At 37.6% G+C, this 24,811-nt stretch overlaps 1 pseudogene; it reads left to right on the top strand.

The window, feature by feature from the left end:
* The first annotated feature begins 21,686 nt into the window (after positions 1–21,686).
* On the top strand, positions 21,687–21,998 carry LOC120238270 (annotated as a pseudogene).
* The last annotated feature ends 2,813 nt before the right edge of the window (positions 21,999–24,811 follow it).

Below are 24,811 nucleotides of genomic sequence, written 5' to 3'. Positions count from 1 at the left end.
GTTTATTTGGAGAGTTTGTGTCCAGGATTTCAGATTCTGAAATAGCTTAGAATTCACATATTTTCAGTTCGAAGAGATTTCTTCCAGGCATTTCCTGTCATTCTTTCCCTTTGAGTTCAAGGGTCTTGTTCTTTCCCCTGACCATGGATCCCAGCTCAGGCCCTAAGGGGGGGCAGTTATCACTGGCCTGGCGAAACCATCAACAAGATCATTTCCTGTGTGGCTTCTGATGGAAACACCTGTCAAGGTATTGCCCCTGTGCTAGAACTGGAGGTCTCCTCCCCTGAATCCCACCCCTCCTCTAAGGCTGATCACCTATGTCCACAGCCACCATCAGTGCTTCCTTCTCTGATTCACTGAGCAACTCTGACAGCCACACTGAGCACCAGTATCTGGGACTGACTTGGAGGAAACATGAACTCAACACAAGCACCTTTTAAATGATCGATTAAAGGTATCCAAGTTTGTATTTGTTCAATACACAAAACCCCCTTTGCCCTGGGAAGACATTTGTGTCACTCATTAATGGTTTGACTTTACATTTGTATTTTAATATGTTTCCCCTCAGTCTATTTTCAGATTGCCAATTTTTTGTCACTTTGGGAGCAGAGAAAGTCTGTTTTTGAATACCATTTGGTTTCCACAGACCTATATCTGACTTAACCTTAAATAATTTGGTCTAGAAAGGAGATTTCTCTTTGGGAAGTTTAAGTCACCCAAAACTCATTTTAACGGCTTTTTTTTTTTTTTTTTTTCATTAAAGCATTCTTTATTTTTAACCAAATTGAAAATATCTTTTATATTTAAATCTTTATTCAGCGTACTTATCTTTCTTTTTTCCCTTATATAAAGTTCCTCTAAGTATGTCAGGGGAAAGAAGTAGGAAAATTGATTTCTAGGTGAGATCATTTATGAACTAATGATTTCACAGAAAGAAAAAGAGGGGAAGCCTGGGTGGCTCAGTTGGTTAAGAGTTTGACTTTGGCTCAGGTTATGATCTCATGGTCAGTGAGTTCGAGCCCCGCGTCTGGCTCTGTGCTGACAGCCAGCTCAGAGCCTGGAGCCTGTTTCAGATTCTGTGTCTCCCTCTCTCTCTGACCCTCCCCTGTTCACACTCGCTCTCTCTCTTTCTCTCAGAAATAAATGAAACATTAAAAAAAGAAAGAAAGAAAGAAAAAGAGAGGTAACACAAATACAAAAGTGGAAACAGTGATAAGTTCTCCTGAACTTAGTGTAGGAATATGCAAACCATCATGAGAAAAATTATAGCAGAAATGTTTCTGATGGATCGACAGGGTCTCTTTTTAATTCACTTTTTCGTCCTTCTACAGCTTACCTTCCTGAGGTTTAAAACTTTAGAAATAAGCAAAGAATAGGAATCATTTTCCAAAACCTTTCATAAATGTGACATTGATTCATTGATATACAGCCCATTAGCCTAGAGTTTCATCTCTTCATCTATCATTCCAATTATCTCCTGATTTCCCCAGGGCATTTGATAAATGGGAGACCATTTACATTTGGTGCATTAATGACCTTGGTAAACTTTGAAAATGCACCCCTCCTTGCCTATATGTTTTAAAGCTACCTGTTAGTTCTATGTGCATGCTAAAGGGTAGAATAACACACCTGCATCTTCATTACTTGGAGAGAATTTAAAAATAAAATTCTGAAAATGTGGGGTTTTATGTTGTTATAATAATAAGTAATTGTGTATGGGTTAAAACATACCAATAGTAAAAGAGGAAGAAGGGCATTGTGCAAAATAAATATGGCCCTTTGGGTTTTTTCTTTCTTTCTTTTTTTTTTTTTTCTCTCTTCAGAGTTTATTCTTTAAAGCGTTCCTCATCAGATACGGTTACAGAACAAGGTTTTTGTTTGTTTCAGTGTGATATTATTTTATTGTTGTCATTTTCTCACCATGCTGAGTTGGAAAAGAATATTTTTTTCTAATTTCATTTGTTGGCCTATCCCAAAATGTTCAACAACCAAATGCAACACACTCTACATAATCCCTGTCATATATGAGAGATACGTATTTCCCTGTTTGTACCTTATTTGTAGTTGCTTCTTTAGGGGAGGGGAGGGATGGTGGGATGTTGGGGGGAAACACAAATGGACCCATTCTACCATTACTCACATCCTCAGATGAAGCAGAAGTGGTTCAAGCAGAGCTATCTCTTGGTTCTCTGGAGTTTCATTTGGTCATCAAGATATTTGAATTGGAAGGATTTCTGAAAGAAATAAGTCTGCTAGGAAGGAGATGCTGGTTATCTCTAGTCCCTTGGAAGATTTAAAGAGCGAGATTATGATCTCTTATTTACAAAATTTAAATAACTCATACATAGCTTCACCAGTCACAGAATCTTCCCTTTCCACAAAGGGACCTGGCTTTCAGTTCTTCATATTAATTGAAACACGTCAGTTACTTCCATTGAAAAGAAATTTATTTTCTTTTAATTAACTGACATCAAATACAAAGAATCACCCGTGCTTTTCTCATCTCATACTAATTCCCTGGTTAATTTGATGATATTGCTTAACACATCTTTGATCAAATAAAATGTCTATAAAATTAGGATAAATGTGCTCTTGTTAAAGATTCTTCAAAATTATTAGATAAACAAGATATTTGGATTGAGAATTTTAGATGAATGGTAATTAAGCCAAATTTCTGAGAAATAGAAGTTGTTGATATCTTTCTCTGAATATAATATTAAGTGTATCACAAAAACAAATAATTTTGTAAAGCATTAGTTAAGGCACCACCTTTACCTCCTTGTGAAAATATGAAATTTTTGAGATAATGCAGGGGGTGATATTTATGATTAGAAAGAAGTTAATTCCCAGTATGGCTTTCTCAAATCCTGAGGGTAAGCATTGGAATGGACATGAGGAGAACTCGTTGGGGTTCAGCTCAGACTCCCAGCCGTTCAGGGTTACAGCATACTCTGTTTTGACAGATGGCTCCTTTATGAGCAGGGCTTCTAAGAGGACATGTTGCAGATGTGAAATGTACTTGAAAAGGTCAGAAATTCATTGCTTTATACTCCTTAGTGGTTAAGGTTTTGGAGGGCAAGGGTATATTTTATTTATCTAGATATCTTCTGGCACCTCGTACAGTGCTTAGCACGTATGCGGAATTTAGTAATTTTTGACAAATGAATTAATGAGTAAATGAATGAACATTTTGTTTTAGTTAGAGGCTATCAGAGCTATTTATAAATCACATGGCAAATGCCCAGCACGTGCATATTAAAGAGGAAACTGTCAGTGAACCACATAAGTTAAAGGCCAGAGGAAAAATTGGAAATTTTGACATTTATATGGAAAAGTTCATCTTCATGCAGGTGACTCAAATCTACTTCTCTGGTCTCTCTTTTTGGACAGGGGTCACCAGAGCACCAGCCAAATGACAATGATGAGAATTGGGTTCTTTCTTGTTAGGGCTAGAATGGAGCAAGCATTTCCTACCAGATGTACCAGCTGAAATCTGGGTTCAAGGATCCTGCCTAGCAGAATAGAAAAGCTGAGGTCCAGATACCAGAAAGAAAAAATAAATACCAGGGATCAAAGGGTGAAAAAAGAGAAGCTAGGTCAAGAACACAGAACCATGATTTTTAATCATGTTAGACACAAGAGATCACAGTAAAATGGGTTATTAATGAGCCAGAAGGAGGGAAGGGATGGAGTTCTTGTCAGTTGCAGCCAGTTCCGGCTTGTGGTTGTGTCCCAATTCAATGAGCTCACGGATGAGGTATGTGGAAAAATCTAGCAGAACTGACGAATTTATTCAAACCTAGTCCTTTGCTGATGTGTAGCCTCACACTTCTGATTGCACCCTGGACTTTCTCCCCAGAGTGCTTCTTTGGCACTGCATATTTAACATATCTAAAATGAAAAATAGCTTCTCTTGTATTTATCATCAGAAAAAAAATAGTGCAATCTCTTTTGGAAATGGGCAAAAGAGATTACAGGTGTCTTCCCTCTCAGTGGAGTGCTGGGCATTGTCTAAGGGGACTCTATGGAGATTATATAATTCTACAGGAGTGTATACCTCTGATTGACTTTCCGTTGACTAGGTTATTTTACAACTCTGAAGACATAGAAGTTAAGTATTAAAAAAACTGATAGTCATGTAAATGATCCTCTACGTAGCAGTACAAAGGAATGGTGTCCCAGAGACACAGATTTGATTACTGCACTATGGAAAAGATGACCCAAATAATGTTATTGCCTTTATAATATTAACCAATTTGACATTTATTAACAAATTAATTTCAGCACTTCTGATTGCCCCTGTTAGAAGTGTGTGTGTACATTACTTTTTTTTTCATTAATGAATATGTTGAATAGAATCTTTAACATACTCTATACTTACAACATACTCATGTTTTTAACTTTATAGAAATTGTGCTATTTATTGCTAATATCTGTACCATGCGAAACACTTGATATCATTGAGCTTTCTTTTTCTTTGGCTCTCCATTATATAATCAGTTGCTACATTTTTTTAATGTTTTTTATTTTTGAGAGCTGAGGATGAGTTGGAGAGAGACAGACAGAGACACAGAATCTGAAGCAGGCTCCAGGCTCTGAACTGTCAGCACAGAGCCCAACACGGGGCTCAAACTCACGAACTGTGAGGTCATGACCCATGCCAAAGTTGGATGCTCAACCAACTGAGCCACCCAGGAGCCCCTAATCAGTTGCTAAATTAAATACACTTTACTTCAATTCTCATTTTCTGCATCAATGAGCCCATTCAGATCCCAATTATTTTGTACTTGGACTGAACCAATGACCCAATACTCCCCAAACTTATCTTGCAAATTTGTCTCCCCACCACCACAATCCAAACACAAAAGCCAAATCTTTTCGTCTAAACTCAAGTCTTCAGGACATTCTCACCTCACAAATCTTGTTTGACTTTCTTTTGACTAACAAATCAAAATCCCTAAGCTTCATTCAGCTCCTTAAAAATCGGGATCTAAGGGATTCTCTTATCTCTGTATTCATTGACCCTTCTATTAGTTTGCCACAGCAAAGGAAAAAGACTGGATGGCTTAAACAGCAGAAATTTAATTTCTCAAAGTTCTTGAAGATAGTAGTATAAGATCAAGCTGTCTACAAGGTTGATTTCTTCTGAAGACTTCTCTTCATGGTTATCTTATCCCTGTGTCTTCACATGATTTTTCCTCTGTGCATCGGTGTCCTAATCTCCTCTTATAAAGGCATCAGTAATATTGGAGTAGGACCTACCCATATGACCTCACTTTACCCAAATTACCTCTTCAAAATCCTATCTGTACATACAGGTTTGAGGTATTGAGGGTTAAACTTTCAGGATATAAATTTGGGGGGAACACAGTTTAGCCTATAACACCTCTAGAGGTGGAAAGAAGATAAATGTTTGTCGAAGGCCTACCATGAGTCACATGCTGTATTTTATGCTTTCATGTATGTTAAAAAATAGTTGATGTTTTCCTGAATGTATCCCAACCCAATTTCTACTTGTAATATATCAACTCTGTGACACCTAATTTTCCCCCTTATGGTACTTTAACATTCTACCTGGTTTTATAATCATTTTGTAGGTGTTTTTTAAAAATTTTTTAATGTTTATTTAGTTTTGAGACAGAGAGAGAGAGATCGGAAGTAGGGGAGAGACAGAGAGTGAGGGAGACACAGGATCTGAAGCAGCCTCCAGGCTCCAAGCCATCAGCACAGAGCCTGATGCAGGGCTCAAACTCACAAACCATGAGATCATGACCAGAGCCAAAGTCAGAAGCTCAGCTGACTGAGCTGAAGTTGGATGCTTACCTGATTGAACCACTTAGGTGCCCCCTTAGGTGTTTTTTTTTTTTTTTTTTTTTTTTAAATATTTTTTATTTATTTCTAGGAGAGAGAGAGAGACAGCGTGAGTAGGGGAGGGTCAGAGAGAGAGGGAGTCACAGACTGAAACAGGCTCCAGGCTCCGAGCTGGCAGTCAGCACAGAGCCCGACGCGGGGCTCGAACCCACGAACCGCAGGATCATGACCCAAGCGAAAGTCGGACGCTTAACCGACTAAGCCACCCAGGCGCCCCAAGTGGTGTGTTTTTTAATAATAGATTATTAGTTCCTTGAAGGTGTGATGATTATTGACTCTTTTAGGACCCACCTGAGGTGTATGGCCTGTTTTATAGAATAGAGATATTTGTGAAATTAAAAATTCAAGGAAGGAAAAGAAAGTTTGTAAAATGAAAAAGGTAAGGTGATAAAGTTGGGGGTTTTTTTTGGTTTGTGTTTTGGAGTTTTGTTGTTGTTTCTTTGTTTTTTTCTGGTGGGGGTGGGAGGAAGTTGGGGGAGGATGAGTCAAGAAAAGGAAGCACAAGAGAGGTGTTTCATAAGAGGTACAATTACAAAGATTTTAAGCTTGAAGCCAATAATAAACCATTTCTGAAACATGGAAGTTCTAATACTTTACCTTCTAACAGATAGTATCATTAGTAAATCATAGTTCCGTATAGTTTCATGCCTCTGACCTATAGAGAACATTATAATATTTGAATCAAAGTGATTTCAAGATTGATCCTCATTCTGAGTGTATCACATAGGTTTGAAGGTCTGATTTTAGCATATTTGTCTCCCACAATCAGCTGGGATGTGGCTTAAGGGGACAATTTACTGTGTGGCAGTGAATATATTCTGCAGATCAGCCAATCTGGTGTGGTTTGTGAAGCATGAAAAGATTTGAAAGTCTCAGCTAATGTGCATTACATGTGTCACATTCCCCAAACTAGGCCTAAGACTTGTGAGGGTGTGATCCATAACTCCATCTACTGCCACCAGACTGTGATATTTATTGCTGTGAAAATTCCCATGACAAATTTGTTGCTGTGGCACCTTTACCATTATAAATTGACATACAGCAATAGATGTGATGGCTTCAGACATAGAAACCCCAGCACTTCATTATTTTTTTTTTCAAGTCTTAGACTTAGGTTCCTGTGAAATTTTTAGAAGCCCCTGTTTCTTTGGGTTATTAAAAAAATCCAACAAATCATTCTCTTAATAGAGTGTATTATTATTCAAACCTTTTCTGAAGAAAGGTTTCATCTGATTTCTAAATTTAACCATATGCTCTTATCTCAAAATTGTAGTCACTATCCACTTAACATGTATTTTTCTCATTATTGAAATATTCCAGATGTTTCCTTTTAAAAGAAATCAGGACTAAATGTAATAATTTGTACAAGTAGTGTTTGGGACGAGGGTGTACATATGATTTCTCATTGAAGTTAGATGTTCTAAATTGAGACTTGTGGAGTTGAATGTGTGCTTTCAGTATATGTAGGGCTCTGTAGTGTGTCTCAGTCACACAAAGATGAAGAGCCGTTGTGCTGGTTTTCAGGAAGTTTCAGTCACCAAGGGAAAGACACAAATGATTATATATAAGTTAACCACCAGTTCTCAACTGGGAGTGATTTTACCCCCTGAACCTCCCTCACAGGACATGTTGCCAATTGAGATAGGAATATGCATCTGGAAGTTAGATATATACCTATAAAAGTTTAGTAGAGCACCGGGCTGGTGATATGGATGTGACAATTGTAACATAGTAGATTTGAAATAAACAGACCAGTAAGATTATACACCAAGAGTGTGTGCATGATAAGGGCGTTCACTGGGTAAGGGACACCTGCCTTTAAAAGAATACATAGAGAATCACAAAAGGCAACTAAGAAAAAACAGTAAGATTAGCAAACATTTTTTAGAGCCCATACAATGAGCAAAAAACTGCGCTAAGTACTTTACTTACATTAATTCTCATAACTAGCCTATTATTCTCAACGTTTTTGTAAAATGATTGAAGAAGGGATCAACAGTATCAAATGCAACAGAAACCTTCAGTACAGTGAAAGCTAGGGTGTTTATAGATTTGGCAATTAGGAATTCATTGGCGACCTTAGTGAGAGAAGTATCTGCAGAATAATGGAGCTGGAAGCTAGAGTCCAGTGGGTAGGAAGGAAAATGCTGGTGCAGAAGTAGAGATAAAGAAGTTTGCATTGAGGTGCCTGGGCAGCTTGGTCAATTAAGTGTCCAATTCTTGGTTTCGGCTCAGGTCACGATCTCATGATCTACTTCAGGATAGAAGAGATGAGCACAAGTAAGGGCGTAGATATTGTTTGTAAACCTTGAGGAGAGAAATGAAGATTTCTGATAGACACCTTAGACAGGAAAAGAGACTTGAGACATGGTGCCTGGGGCCCAGCTGAGATAGGATACCACTTCCTCTCAATCCAACAGTCCACTGGAGCCCCTCTTTTTGAATTTCTTCCCTTTTACCCAAGTTGGATTTATCTGAAATACTCTTTCAGGAGGACCTTTGAGTATCTCATTATCCTTACTTTTCAGGGCATCATTCTATGAAATTGAATCACACTAATCCTCTACTGCCTCCTATGTTCTCTATTCCTGCAATCCAAGTAGTTCAGTGCCCAAGGGAAAAACACACACTGTTGGACTACAGCCTGTATCTGGGAGGTGAGGACTCCCCAGGTGAATGTTACATAATTTGCTTATTCTTTGTGATTATCTTACCGTAGCATATTAATGTATATTGAACATTTCTTTCCATTAATACAATGCTAATATGGAATAACTTTTCTTCACCCATTATTTTCCTACTTCTGCATCTTACTCTGACCAAAAATGTATTTTCTATATTATTTATAGTTTGAATCATTTATTTAACCAAAAATATTGAATATCTGTAATATACTAGGTCTCAGTTTGTAGGACATATACAATACAACATGGTTGTGGTACTTGAAGAGTTCAGTCAGTAGAAAAAGCAGATAGAAAAATAACCATTTAAAAGGGAAAAGAATAAGTGCTTTAAGAGATGTAATATATAGAGCCATTATTCAAGCCAATGCAGTAAGTGTACCTCCCTCCCCATAAAATTCTTCTACTCAAATACTGAATTACTTTTATTTTTTCAAATGGGCTGTCAAGAATGGAAACACCCCCTTTCTTTGCCTGATGGATTTTTTCCCCTCTTTCTTTCTTTCTTTTCTCTCTTTGGTTTTTACCCTGCCAACTCTCTGCATGGGCTCTTTTCATATTCTGAAATCCCAGTTAAGGGACTTTCTCACTGATTATAATGACATAGGTCTGTTTTCACAGCTGTAATCTTGAAGTTTCTTAATAATGCCATATTTTAAACATTATTCTGAAATGCTAGAAGGTTTGAAGGTGCTCGAAAAGTAAACAGTCGGCTCATATAAAAGAGAACAGTTGTAATATAAAACTTTCAACAATTTGTATCAGATCATTGGCACTTCATTGAAAATCTCAAGCTCTTGAAACAACAGAATTTCCCCCCAAGGGGAACTAATTCACTAGACGTGTGTATGCATTAGAACCAGATGAAGGTGAAGCAGTGAAATTGGAAAGACAATTTCTGGGCTTATTAGAAGCTGGAGACCAAGGATTTGTATTTCTTCTGGATTCTTTGGCCTTGGCAAGACTCTTTTTTTCTCAATAGAGCAGATTTTGGGAATTTGCATTTATGTTCATGATCACCTTTGACATCTGAAACTCTGAGGACCTGACATCACATACTATTATTATTATAAGCTGTTAAGCTCAAATTGCTACTCTGGTGTTAACAAGAATGGTGCCACATGGTGAGCATATGCTGTTTGTGAAAGTAAATGGTGCTTTAAGAATGTTTTATTCTCAAAAGGAAGCCTACTGGCAGATAGCTTGTATTCAAACTCTGTGTATGTTCCAATTTGACCATCATAAACAATGTTTAAAGAGTCAAGGTTGTTACTTGAGAATAAATCAGGGAGCTCTTGAACATGTGGGTGGATATATTCGCTGTAAAGCATGACAGACATTTTCCCCTATGTTTATCCTTTTAAAAATGTATGTATTCCACTTCAGGGCTCCATAGATCTTTCAGATGGTATCTTAATAGAGTTTCCTCCGCACAGAAGTGATTTATTTCTTTCAATGGAAGATTTACTTAAATCTACTATTTACAAATTTAGCATTATTATCACTGGATGTAGAATTCCTTTACCTTGGACAGACTAAAAAACTCCCAAGACTAATTAGGCAATTTAAATGGTGAATAATGCTATTTCCCTATGCATCTGCTTTGTGAGTTAAACTGATGAAGATTTAATCTTCTTTTTCACAGTTTCTTTTGTCTGAAAAACTAAAGATCCACTTTTATAAAAGATTTTCCTTTGTTTTGTTTTAGAAAGAGATTTGACACCTGAATCGTAGTGGTAATGAAATTCTCTGTGGGTTAAGCTTCAAGAAAGAAATATTAACATGAAACTAATGAAGTATTAACAAATAAATTGAGTTCATAATGGTAATCATTTCCCTACGTTATGTGATAATCATAGACTTATGTATAAGTAGTTTAGAGCTTTGCATCTGATCATTGATAGCCATCAGCGTATTCCTAAAAATAAGGCAACTGGGGGAAACTAATAAATAATCTCATCAGAATGAGATTATGAGCCCCTCAGCTATCACAAACCTTTTCTTCCTTTCAAACAATTTATTTTTTTATAAGGATTAAACTTCTGTGTTATAACCTGAAACTTGAGATTAAATATGAATACAATTGAAATCAAATAAGGAATATTACTTACCTTCTTATATCCTATGTATGCTCGTTCTTCATGGGGAACAGCTTCAGCGCACAAACTGCCAGGTTGATCTTCTTAAAGTTCGCTCTCAACAAATAACTTCTGTGTACAAAACGATGGAGGACCATATGAGACAAGCAAAGGGAGTTTAGATCTGATGCATTTATGGGGCGGGGAGGGAAGTACTATTGACAGTATTGGAGCAAAAGAATGACAATATGTAAATGTGTTTTAAAGACAGTTAGTCTGGAAGCCAACAATAAAATGAGCACTACAGATTGAAAAGATGGAGACAAAGAGATGTCTTTGTATTTGTATTTGTATCATGTGGAGAACTTGGCACCCACTCACAAACTTCCTTGTTTACCTAACATAGCTCAAGGCAAATGAGTGTGGAGAAAAAGCCACTGGGCTTACAATAAAGACACTCTTGGTGACTTTAAGAATTTTTTTTTTTCAGAAAGTTATGGAAACAGCTATCAGCCGAAAGAGAATTTGAATTTTTGGAGATGGAAAGAGATATTATGGGTATGGGGTATGAAGGCTTAGGCAGGGAATGGAGAAAAATGAAAAAGTGGCTAGTGGAAGATGCAATGTTATTTCTAATTTTTTGAAAGCCCATGAGCAATTCACTGTAATGCAAGAGCAATACACAAGGAGCATGAGTGTGTGTCAGTGGTGAAATTGGTGACTTTAGGGAGGAGCTCAAATTGCTGAGAATAGAGATCCTAAAATGTCAATTCCTCAACCAAATAGCCCCCAAGACTGGAGAATTCACTATTAAATGTGTAGGCAAGTCTTACATTTGTTGATTCAACAAATATTTTTATTTCTTGGTGATAAATTTGTGAATGAATCTACTTTCCCAAGTGACAGATGTTTTGCAAGGTGATAAAAGAGGTGAACCAGGAGATTCTTTGATTTCCTTTTCTAAAGGCAGAAAGAAACTGGAAGAAAAGCGTGAAGGGAAAGTAGAAAGTCCATTAATATTGTCATGAGTTAAGTTTTATGGAGATAGTTGTCCCCAGAAGGAGGGGAGTTCATAGTATTAATGGCTGTTGAGAATTGGGGTGACTGTAGAAGGGAGGAAATTGAAGGGAAGGATACAGGTATTCTTTTTACATGTACAAAAATGAACTAATTTGCCTACATATCAGTAGCTGATTTTTTATGCCAAGAGTTTCTCTGCAATTAAAAGCTTTAGATGCTTAGTTTCAAAGACATACAGGTTGACCAGCAGTCTGAAGGATAATAAGTTGTTGGATAATTATCTCAATCTACCTCCATCCCTTCACCCAAATAGAACCCTTAAACTACCAGCAGTAATTACTTGGATTTTAGCTTTCAGGCACCAGACAGTAGATCATAATCAATAGCGGCTCTGTCATTGGGGAGAGGAGGCTGCAGGTGAAAGGTGAGAGACACTTCTCTCTTTGCAAGCTTCAGAAAAGCAAGTCTGTTTTCTAGTCATTAGCCTAGGGGTGTGTGTGTGTGTGTGTGTGTGTGTGTGTGTGTGTGTGTACACACATGTTTGAGAGTTTATTCTAGGTCATTATTCCTTTTTATTAAAGATAATTTAAATGTGATGTATAATATGCCAGATTCTAGTTGATAACATTTTTGAGAGACTCTGCTCCTTCAAGAAAATAAACTAAGCACAGTATCTCTTTTTTCCTTTAGCACGGATCTTTACTATTATTGAAATTCTTCTCTATTTTAAAAGTCAAATAGGATTTAGTTCATAAACATCTTAAAGAGTTTATTTTCCTGATCTTTTCTAGTTATGGAAAATACTTGAAAGACAAGTATCTATCACAAATCAAAATTGATGTTTAAACACAAAAGATACATTTGCCAAATTGCTTCCTCTTCCTGGTGCTCCTTTAGAGACATATGGAAATTGATTCTTATCATATGCATGTTTTTCTCCATTTCTCCAAAATTCAGTTTGTTTTTTTTTTCAAATTTGAACATGGCAACTTTTTTTTCTGGTTTTCAGCTCTAGGGTTTAATCCCCTTTCACCCTCCACCACACCAACTTTTCTCCAGTCCTATTGCTGTGGCAACAGAACATTTTTAATTTCTTCTTTTTGAGAATTTGTTCTCTTGTGGTTGTTCCTGTTGTCTTTGCTTTTGTCCTGTCCTTTTGGCAAAAACCCCAGCAAATCTCTTAACTGTTCGCTGTAACCTTGCCCTTCAATAACAGGATCAGCAAATGATACTGTAGTAGGTGCCTTAGACTGAGTGGAGGACAAATAACCAAGGACAACAAGATCAGAAAATTCAAAGGCTGAAGAAGATAAAAATATAACAGTTGGATTAACACTGAAAGTATATATAAATATATATATATATAGAGAGAGAGAGAGAGAGCGAGAGCGAGCACACAACAATCTGAGTGTCATTAAAATATTATTACACTAAATGTCTGAAAACCTGTTGGGCTTTAATTCTGACTTTTCTGCTACCAGCTAGGTGACTAAGGCAACTTCACTAACTTATTTTTTTCTTTTGGAATACAGGCATACCTTGGAGATATTGCTAGTTCATTTCCAGACCATTGCAATAAAGAAAATATCACAATAAAGCAAGTCACATGAATTTTTTGATTTCTCAGTGCATATAAAAGTTATGTTTATATTAGATTGTAGTATATTAGGTGTGCAATAGCATTATTTAAAAAAACAACACATGTGCATACCTTAATTAAAAATAATTTATAGGTGGGGCACCTGGGTGACTCAATCAGTTAAATGCCTGACTCTTGATTTCACCTCATGTCATGATCTCACAGTTCATGAGATGAAGCCCTGTTGCTAGTGTAGAACCTGCTTGGGATTCTCTCTCTCCCTCTCTGCCCCTCCCTCACTGCCCCCCTCCCCACTTCTTTCTCTATCTAAAATAAATAAATTTAAAAATAGTTTATTGCTGAAAAATGTTAATCATCCTCTGGCTTTTAGCAAGTCGTAATCTTTATGCTGGTGGAGGGTCTTGCCTCAGTGTTGATGGCTGCTGACTGCTCAGGGTGTCAGCTGCTGTAGGGTGGGGTGGCTGTGGCCATTTATTACAATAAAAAAAAACACAATAAAGGTTACCTCACTGATTGATTGATCCTTTCATGAATGATTTCTCTATAGCAAGAGATGCTGTGTTGGATAGCATTTTATCCACAGTAGAACTTCTTTCAAAATTGGAGTCAATCTTCTTAAACTGCTGCTTTATCAACTAAGTTTATGTAATATTCTAAATCCTTTGTTGTCATTTCTACAGTCTTCACAGCATCTTCACCAGGGGTAGTTTCTATCCCAAGAAACTACTTTCTTTGCTCATCCATAAGAAGCAACTTCTCATTTATTCAAGTTTTATCATGAGATTGCAGCAATTCAGTCCCATTTTCAGTCTCTGCTTCTAATTCTAGTTCTCTTGGTACTTATAACACATGTGCAGTTACTTTCTCCACTGAAGTTTTGAACCCCTCAATGTCATCCATGAGAGGTGGAATCCACTTCTTCCACATTCCTGTTCATTCTTATATTTTGACCTCTTCTCATGAATCATGAATGTTCATCATAGCATCTAGTATGGTGAATCCTTCTCAAATGTATTCAGTTTGCTTTGCCTGGATCCATTAGAGAAATCCCTGTCTGTGGCAGCTATAGTCTTATAGAATGTATTTCTTAAAAAAAATAATACTTGAGAGTTCAAATTACTTTTTTTTTATTCTCAATTTAGTTAACATCCAGGGATGTTAACATCTTGGCTTCAGGAGTAGAACCCAGTGATTCATCTCTTATATATGACACCCAGCGCTCATCCCAAAAAGTGCCCTCCTTAAGCCTGTTGAAGTTATTTCTTGATCTATGGGGTACAGAATGGATGTTGTGTTAGCAGGCATGACAACAACATCAATCTTGTCATACATCACCATCAGAGCTCTTGGTGGTCAGGTACACTGTCAATAACCAATAATATTTTGAAAGTAATCCCCCCCAACCCAGCAGTACATCTCAACAATGGGTTTAAAGATTTTTAAAATTTTTATATAGTTTTTATTTATTTTTGAGACAGAGCATGAGTGGGGGAGGGGCAGAGAGAGAGGGGGACACAGAATCTGAAACAGGCTCCAGGCTCTGAGCTGCCAGCACAGAACCTGATGTGGAGCTCACACCCACGAACCGTGAGATTGTGACCTGAGCTGAAGTCAGATGCTTAACCGACTGAGGTGCCCCTCAACGATGGGTTTAAAATATTCAGTAAACCATGCTGTTAAATGGGTGCTCTGTAATCCAGGCTTTCTTGTTCCTTATCTAGAGGACAGGCAGAGTAGATTTAGCATAATTCTTAAAGGTTTAGGATCTTCAGGATGGTAATGAGCATTGGATTTGATTTAAAGCCACCAGCTGCATTAGCCCTTAACAAAAGAGTCATCCTGTCCTTTGAAGCTTTAAAGCCAGGCATTGACTTCTTTTCAGGTATGATAGTCCTTGATTGTACCTCCTTCCAATAGAAGGCTACTTCATCTCATTGAAAATCTGTTGTTTAGTGTAGCCACCTTCATTACTTAGCTTAGCTAGGTCTTCTGGATAACTCCTTGCAGCTTCTACATCAGCACTTGCTGCATCACCTTGCATTTTTATGTTACAGAGACATCTTCTTTCCGTAAACCTGATGAACGGACTCTCCCAGATTTTCTGATGCAGCTTCCTGACTTCTCTCAACCTTTAGAGTATTAAAGAGTTAAATCCTTGCTCTGGATTAGGTTTTGGCTTTAGGGAATGTTGTGGCTGGTTTAATCTTTTATCTAGACCACTCAAATTTTCTCCATATGAGCAATAAGGCCGTTTTGCTTTTTATCATTTATATGTTCACTGGAGTAGCACTTTTAATTTCCTTTGAGAACTTTTCCTTTGCATTCACAACTTTACTAACTGGTTCAAGAGGCCTAGTTTTCAGCCTCTCTCAGCTTTCAACATGTGTTCTTCACTAAGCTCGATTATTTCTAGCTTTTGATTTCAAGTGAGAGACATGCAACTCTTCTTTTACTTGAACACTTAGAGGCTATTGTAAGGCTGTTAATTGGTCTAATTTCAATATTGTGTCTGAGGGGATAGGGGAGTCTGAGCAGAGGGGGACAGATGAGGGCTTGACTGGCCAGTGTAGCTGTGAAAACACACATGATATTTGTTACGTTTGCTATCTTATATGGGTGTGGTTCATGGTACCGCCAAACAGTTACAATGGTGATCAAAAATCACTGATCACAGATCACCATAGCAAATCTATTAGTAATGAGAAGCTTTGAAATCCTGTGAGAATTACCAAAATGTGACACAGAGACACAAAGTGAGCAAATGCTGTTGGAAAAAATGACTCTGGTAGGCTTGCTCCAAGCAGGGTCGCCACAAATCTTCAATTTGTAAACAATGCAATATCTGGAAAGTACACTAAAATGAAGAGCAATAACATGAGGTATTCCTGTATCTGTAGCATAATAACCTTCCAGGATTATTCTAAAGAAAGTATTAATCTTTTTGCAAACAGTGCTTTGAATACCATTTATTCTTAAGACCGTATTATGCTGTGTCCGTGGAAGAGAAGTAAAGCTAGCTCAAGAAAGGCCATGGGGAATGTGATTTCCTTCCTTCCTTCTTTTGCAGTTCAGGCTTTGCAAGGTAGCACTAGAATTACCCTTAATTTGGTTTGAAATCAGGGTGCTATTTTTTAGGCAGAGTGACAATTTCTACTTACTGCATTTATTAGCTTGACCTTGCTTTTCAGTCCAAGTGCTCACTTCTTCTTCACTCCCTAAATAGCAGATTCTTTCGGAAAACAGTCTCATTTTCTCTTACCTTGGAGATGGCCATGGTGTTATTTTTGCTCTTACTTGTCTTGCAAGCAGAATAGAGTAACTCTGCCCAATCCATCGTACTGGTGACCCCATGCTGAACTTGCTTTTGAGTGTCCTCCCCTCATTAAGCAGTCCTTGTCAGTACTCTCAGACTGTCAAGGCAGTGAAATTCTGGCCAAGAAAAGCTCTCAAAGTATTGAAAAGATGTTCTTCACATTTAATGGTTGGGTCTACAGGTGGTATACAAGGCTCTATGCCACTTCTCCTGTATGTATGCCATATTCCTATAGTCTAAGGTGAGATTGCTAAAGGACATCAAGATAAAACTGAGGGTTTTAATCTTCATCCTCATATTTAAACATCCAGGGGATACCATTAAAGTGTGTAATTGTAGGTCAGCAGAGGAGTCTCTTACACATTTCAATTGCCATGTTGCTGCACAGTAATTTATGTCAACACTTACATTATAAACCTTGTTTGTCCCTGTGCTAATTTATCAGCTAACAAAATACGCATTTGCTGTGACAGTTACATCATTCACATAGGTTTATGTTCCATCAGGCCCTTTTTCTGTGGTCCACCCTGGTATATATAATTTTAAGAAGCCAAAACAAGTGGCTTGAAAATTTTCACTTTGGCATGAAAAATGCCAGAGTTCATTCATTCTTAGTACTATTCTTGGAAATGTAATGTTTCTCCCTCTGTGATTAACACTTGATACCTGGTTGTCTGTGGTGAGCCAGTTTTCCTTGGGACCCTCGACCGACCAGTGTTTTCTGTAACCACCAGATTTGCCCTGGCTCCTTTCTTGGGTAACTCTCCTCTTCCCCACAATCTCCCTGTACTATTTGCTTATCCAAGTTATTGATTTGGCTTAATTCAGTTAGAAGTATGCCACACCACACACATATTTTCTTATGAGGCCACTGGGGGTGGGGTTCTAGTCTATCTGGTGAGCTCTAGCAGCCTCTGGTCACAGAAGCTCACCTCCCATTTGATAATCCTTTCAGCAGCCTGAGGACAGAAGAGTTTGCAAACACGTACCTGCTAAGTCAACTCGGCCCAAAGAATTCTTTGTCTGGTCCATATAAATTGTGCCCACATTTAAAGATTGAGAGATTTCATATGAAATGCATAGTTTCTCTTACCGTAGCAAACGATACAACACGCAGGCCTGCTCCCTTCTTGTCAACAATCTTACCCTTGCCCACCACTTATACAGTATAAACAGGTCATTTACTACCGGACCTGGATTGGGACAGTTTCCTTTTCTCAATAAGCATTTGAACAACCACATATGTACTGAACTTTTTAATCAAATAGATACGGTTTATGCATGTGTTGATGGGAGAAAGGATGACATCTAACTTCTTAAGTCATAAAAAGGACTTGGGATATCTGTTTTGATATACAGAAGTCTCTATTAGATGCAGGTAAAAATGGGATACATTTTCTTCCCATTTTAATAATATGTTTGTACAAAATTCATTTTCAATCAAAGAGAAACTTTGCTGCAGTTGAAATGAAGGATGATGGACCTCTGAATATCTTAAGCAAAATTATCATATGGGTGCATATATTTGCATTGCATTAGGTTGAGTATGGAAAAATTATATACAAATGCTAAAGAAACTGCACAAAGTGTGTGTGTGTGTGTGTGTGTGTGTGTGTGTGAACTTCTGATGTTTCATTCTATTTCTCTATTTTGTTATAAAGTGGTCCCCCTTATCCACAGTTTTGCCTCCTTGGTTTCAGTTACCTACAGTTAACTATGGGTGGGAAGCAAGTGATCCTTTTTCTGACATATTATCAGAAATTCAAGAGTAACCTAACACTACATCACAGTGCCTGTGTCACCTCACTCCATCTCGTCATGTAGGAATCTTAGCATCTCACATTGTCAGGAGAAAGGTGAGTACAGCACAATAAGATATTTTGAGAGAGAAAGAAAGAGAGACCACATTCCCATAGCTTTTGTTATACAGTTATAATTTTTCCACTTTATTATCAGTTATTGCTGTTATTCTCTTACTTTGCCAGATTTATAAATTAAACTTTATAATAGGTATGTATACAGAGGAAAAAACATAGGATACATAGTGTAGGGTTTGGAACTATTCATGGCTTCAGGCATCCACTGACGGCCGTGCCACATATCCCCCACCGATAAGGGGGGAGCTACTGTACTTAAGCAGAGTTTTCAGGACAAATACAGATACATTGTCATAATGATAAACTCTATAGTTTAATCCAACCTCACCAACGAGAACTCAGATATCTTTTACAAATATATTGCAAGAACAGATTTTTTGTGCTTGTCTTGTTTTGGTTTTGGTTCTGTACTGCCTAGGTGACCTCTTCTCATCCATCACTTAATCAGGAAATCAAAAATCTTGCAAGCTACAAGGCAGAGTCTTCTTCAAGATAAACCTTGTGACCTTCTAACAGGTCACTGAATCTTCTGTGAGAGCTCACCTGGCCAGGTGATTTCTTATATACTGAACTTATTCATGAACCAGCAAACTTTGGCTGGCTGATGTCACAGAACCTGAGAGCACCGTTCATGGCTTCATCTTTAGACACAGTGGTTCTATTCTATTTCCTTCAGACACTCAGTTGAGGGACCATATCTTTCAAACCAAATGTTCCAGATAAACAGGGCCTATTTTTCCTAATGAATATATGCATATCTTCTATTAATCCGTATGAGCTAGGAACATTCTGAAGAGAACAACCAAATAAGGTAATACTATGGAGTATTTTGCTGAAAAAGAAATGATTTTTCTGTGGGGTGTATGGGGAAGAAATAGAAGAAAGAACAAAAAAAAAAAAAGACCTTTGTAAAGTAAATGGTTAAGAAGTAAAGCTTCTAAAATAGGAATGCTTTTTATTCCTTTTGTATTTTCTGAGGAAGTTCTGCCTGTGAATCCACAAAATGGCACAAATACAAATACATCACATATGCCTGCTGTGATTAAATTTCTCTAATTACACAACCACATTTGATACATGGGACTGATGCATCACCTCTTTTTTTTTTCTTCTGTAATCATTGTTATATCCGTGCTCTATAATCAACGTTCATCACAGCTAATTAGAATTTCTTCGTCTGTTGTTTTCTGAGATTTGACGTTCCTAGAGTTCAGCTAAAAAATTCATTTTTAAACATCTCTAGACGCTGGAGCAAAATAATAATAATAATAATAAATTCTAGAGCTATATTATTCACAAGTGGCTTTTTGAAATTTTAATGCACTATGATTTTTTTTATTGAATTTAAATGATTTTACACTCTTGGTGTAAGAGACCAAGTCTCACTTATGATTTTAAAGGACTCTCTTGTGACATACAGGTACCTTCCTTTTGATAAAAGTAGCTGTCAGTCTTGCTTGTTAGTAAAGATTCTGTGCTGGGGCACCTGAGTGGCTCAGTCAGTTAAGCATCCAACTTCGGCTCAGGTCATGATCTCACAGTTCGTGAGTTTGAGCCCCGTGTCGAGCTCTCTGCTGACAACTCAGAGCCTGGAGCCTGCTTCAGATTGTGTCTCCCTCTCTCTCTGACCCTCCCCTGCTCACGCTGACACACACTCTCTCTCTCAGAAACAAATAAAACATTAAAAAATTTTTTAAATAAAAAAAAAGATTCTGTGGATTTCTGTATGATGCCTAGGGACACATATTTTTTGTTGTATTAGATTGCCATATTAATGTTGCTTTTTCTGGTAAAAGGAACGGAATGCTGCGAATTCACATTACTCCCAAGTTTAAAGCTTATGTTCACTCTCAAATGCAGTTTTCTTTCAGCGTTTCTGATTATGGACACTTTAAATGCTAAATGATAGTGATAGGAAAAACTAGTTAAATTTTACCAGTCTATTACAACAAATTTAATCTACTCTCTAGATGTTAATTCAAGGCCAGAGCTTTCAACTTCCTGCTCTGTTTTGTCATGGAAAATCCTATCATCTCTTGCAAAACCTTCTTAACACAATTCTAACCTTTAGAAGTTTGATAGAAGAGTAACCCTACGTGGAAGTCAGACATTTATTACCCACTATATCCTACCTTCTTTATTTTGTATTATCCTAGCTTGCTTTCATCATCTACCTTCATCTACATTTTCAGTGTTACTGTTTGTACCTGTGCTTTGGACTGAGTCATTCTCTAAAAAATACAAACCTGTGCCACTGAGCAGCCATTTTGTCTCCCTCTGCTGAGAAGTTCATAGTACACTGGAGGAGCTAGGGCTGTGAACACATCATCACAATATATCTGAAAAGATGTGTTAGGAAAGAGGTACCATGCTAAGCTGGAAGGGAGAATGAAAGGAGTCATTCCTACTAGTCTCCTGTGAGACTAATAGGAAAGGCTCTGCAGAATAGGTGATATTTATTCCGAGACTTGAAGATACTAGTAAAATTTAAATTAAATTAAACTAAAAAAATTAAATGTAAGGAATGACATTCTGTGTGCTGGGCACTATTCTAAGCACTTAAAATGTATTAGGTCCTTTAAATCTCAAGAACCCAATGATGTTCCATGTATTATAACTATTTTAAAGGTAGGGAAACTGAGGCACAGAAAAGTTAGCTGACTTGTCCAAAGTCACTGTGGCAGATTTTATTTTCTAAAGATGGCCATAGCAATATCTCCTTCAATATGTTTTTCTTAAACATTAAAGGAAGTCTAACTCCTTTGCTTGAATCTGGTTCGGTTTGGAACTTGCATAATACCGTCAGAATGTGGCAAAAATGGCACTGAGTGACTTCAAAGCTTGGTCAGAAAAGAAGACACAGCATCCACCTGGATCCCTGGAATGCTTGTACTGCAGCCTTAAGGTGCCATGTTGTCAGTCTACAGCCCTGAGGCCATTATGCTTTGAGGAAGCCCTAAGTAGCTCTAATGAAAGGCCATCTAGAGAAGAGAGAGAGGTGCCTGACCAGCCCCAGCAGCTCCAGCCCCTCTCTGCTTTTCTAGCTCCATTCACACTGACTGTAACTCATAAGAGATTTGGAACCAGTACTTACTAGCCATGTCTATCCCAAATTCCAATGAAACTGTGAGACAACACAGTAATTATTTTAAGCTACCAAGTTTTGGACTGATTTGATACGTAACAATACTTTTGGGAACAGTCACACAGCTAATAAGTTGTGAGCCCTTTATCCATCCTGGAACCATGGCCTAGTTTGTCTGTAACCTCACAGAGAAGGGCCAGGTGCTGGTGAATGCTGCTATCACTTATTTGGAGCCTCGGTTGGCCACATTTTGGCCCAATGCCAAGGTTGAGCTAGTTCCTCCAACCCCTGATAAGACCGCTAAAGCTATGTAGAGTGTGAAAAAAATAGTTGAGAGTGCTCAAAATCATAGCTTCAAACAGCTCATTGTTAAGGAAGCTCTGTTGAATGGTTTGGTGGCCACTGAGGTGTGGATGTGATTTTATGTTGCCAAGATCATAGACAAGTATGGCATCATTGGCTATAATGTTTGAAGACCAGTCTTTATTTATTTATTTTTTTTACAAATAGTTTATTTTCAAATTAGTTTCCACATAACACTCAGTGCTCATCCCCACAAGTGCCCTCCTCCGTGCCCATCCCTCCTCCCCCCCACATCCATCAGTCCTCAGTTTTTGTCAGCATTCAAGAGTCTCTCATGGTTTGCCTCTCTCCCTTTCCCCCACCATTTCCCCCCTTCTTCTCCCCCTTGTTCCTCCGTCAAGTTCCTCCTAATCCTCCTATACGTGCAAACATATGGTATTTGTTCTTCTCTGCCTGACTTATTTCGCTCAGCATAATACCCTCAAGGTCCATCCAGGTTGCTACAGATGGCCAGATTTCATGGTTTCTCATTGCCATGTAGTATTCCATGGTATAGATAAACCACATCCTCTTGATCCATTCATCTGTTGATGGACACTTAGGCTCTTTCCATGTTTTAGCTATTGTGGAGAGTGCTGCTATGAACATTGCGGTACATGTGCTCCTATGATCAGCATTTCTGTATCCCTTGGGTAAATTCCTAGCAGTGCTATAGCTGGGTCCTAGGGGAGTTCTATTGTTAGTTTCCTGAGGAACCTCCACACTGTTTTCCAGAGGGGCTGTACCAGTTTACATTCCCACCAACAGTGTAGGAGGGTGCCCGTTTCTCCACATCCTCGCCAGCATCTAGAGTTCTCTGATTTGCTCATTTTAGCCACTCTGACCGGCGTGAGGTGGTATCTCAGTGTGGTTTTGATTTGTATTTCCCTGATGAGGAGGGATGCTGAGCATCGTTTCTTGTGTCTGTTGGCCATCTGGATGTCCTCTTTGGAGAAGTGTCTGTTCATATCTTCTGCCCATTTCTTCACTGGGTTGTTTGTTTTTCAGGTGTGTAGTTTGGTGAGTTCCTTATAGATTCTGGATATTAACCCTTTATCTGATATGTCATTTGCAACTATCTTTTCCCATTCCGTTGGTTGCCTATTAGTTTTGTGGGTTGTTTCCTTGGCTGTGCAGAAGCTTTTAATCTTGATGAGGTCCCAATAGTTTATTTTTGCTCTTGATTCCCTTGCTTTTGGGGATGTGTCGAGTAAGAAGCTGCTGCGGTGGAGGTCAAGGAGGTTGTTTCCTGCTTTCTCCTCTAGGGTGTTGATAGTTTCCTGTCTCACGTTCAGATCCTTTATCCATTTTGAGTTCATTTTTGTGCATGGTGTGAGAAAATGATCTAGTTTCATTCTTCTGCATGTTGCTGTGAAGACCAGTCTTTAACATGTGTTTATATTTGACTTATTATTTGAGTCTTCTTGGACCATGTGTAATCAGACTGGTATTTTAATACAATAATACTTATTATTATATGATTGTACAATAATAATATTATAGTTACATATTACATAATAATGATAATTATTGTTGTTATATATCATTATATAATAAGAAGAATTATTGTAAGTAGTAGTAATGAGCCAGAATTTGAACCCATTCTGACTCCAGAGCCACTTTTGCTCTATCTATTGAAAATAAAGCTTGAGAAGAATTATGGATATTTTAAATAAATGCTTTAAGTAAAACCTCCATGTTATGTGAATGTGTTGCAAAATCTCTCTTTCAAATCAATATTCTGAGGGTTAGGAAATGTTTTTGCACAGTGATGTTTTTCTTTTATGGTTAAAAATGAAATGAGGGAAGAATAAGAGAATGTTTAATGGGATCATAAACATACCAACTATCATAATTTTAAAAGCTGACTGTTCAATGATTGGGTAGATATATGTTGCATTATCTGAGTAATGACTTCCAACCATGTTAAAATGACATGGCAGTTTAGATGGGGAGGTGGAGGGTGAATTAGATGGTAAATATTTTAATTAGGCAATAATTTCTTAGTAGGCAGCTTGGAGTGGAGAAGACTGAAACTACTTTGGAACCAGAAAGCTTGTATTTCATTGAGCATGAATTTCAATCTTGTCTTTAGTTAACTTTAGCAGCTTGCTGAATTGTATCTCCCACACTAGCCAGTAAGCTTATTTAGCGTGGGGATGAAAGTTTATTTTGAAAAATAATAAAAATGGGCCTGATCCCTGGATCCTTTGGGCCCAGCATTAAGAAGATAGTCAATAAACATTTACTAAGTGAATGAATGACTATTTAATAGAGTATTGTTAACTATCATCACCATGCTGTGCATCTAGAACTGACTTATCTTATAGAGCTGAAACTGTGCTCTTTTGACAAACATCTCATTTTCCACTCTCTTCTCCTCCTGGTAACATTCTCTGCTTCAGTGAGTTTGATTATTTTAGATTCCATGTTAAAAGTGAGATCAAGCAGTATTTGTCTTTTTGTGTCTGGCTTATTTCACTTAACATAATGTTCTCCAGTTTCATCCATGTTGTTGCAAATGGCAGGATTTCCTTCTCTGGTTTTAAGGCAGAATAACATTCCATTGTGTATGTATGTGTGTGTATATATATAATATATATATATACACACACATACATACCACACTTTCTTTACCCATCTGTCCATTGGTGAACATTTAAGCCATTTCCATGTCTTGGCTGTTGTCGTTAATGCTGTAATGAACACAGAAACATAGATACCTCATTGAGACTCAGATTTCATTTCCTTTGGATATATACCCAGAAGTGGAATTGCTAGAGTATATGCCATTTCTATTATTAATTTTTGAAGAACTTCATACCATATTTTCATAATGGCTATGCTAACTTACATCTCCCCCATAGTGTACAGTGGTTCCCTTTTCTCCACATCCACTCAACACTTTTTCTCTTTGTCTTTTTTCACAATTGCAATTCAACAA

Source organism: Hyaena hyaena, unplaced genomic scaffold, assembly GCF_003009895.1.
Source record: "Hyaena hyaena isolate Hyena2069 unplaced genomic scaffold, ASM300989v1 scaffold_200, whole genome shotgun sequence".
Classification (NCBI taxonomy): domain Eukaryota; kingdom Metazoa; phylum Chordata; class Mammalia; order Carnivora; family Hyaenidae; genus Hyaena; species Hyaena hyaena.
Note: the sequence above shows the minus strand (reverse complement) of the source record. Positions and strands in the feature narration are given on the sequence as shown.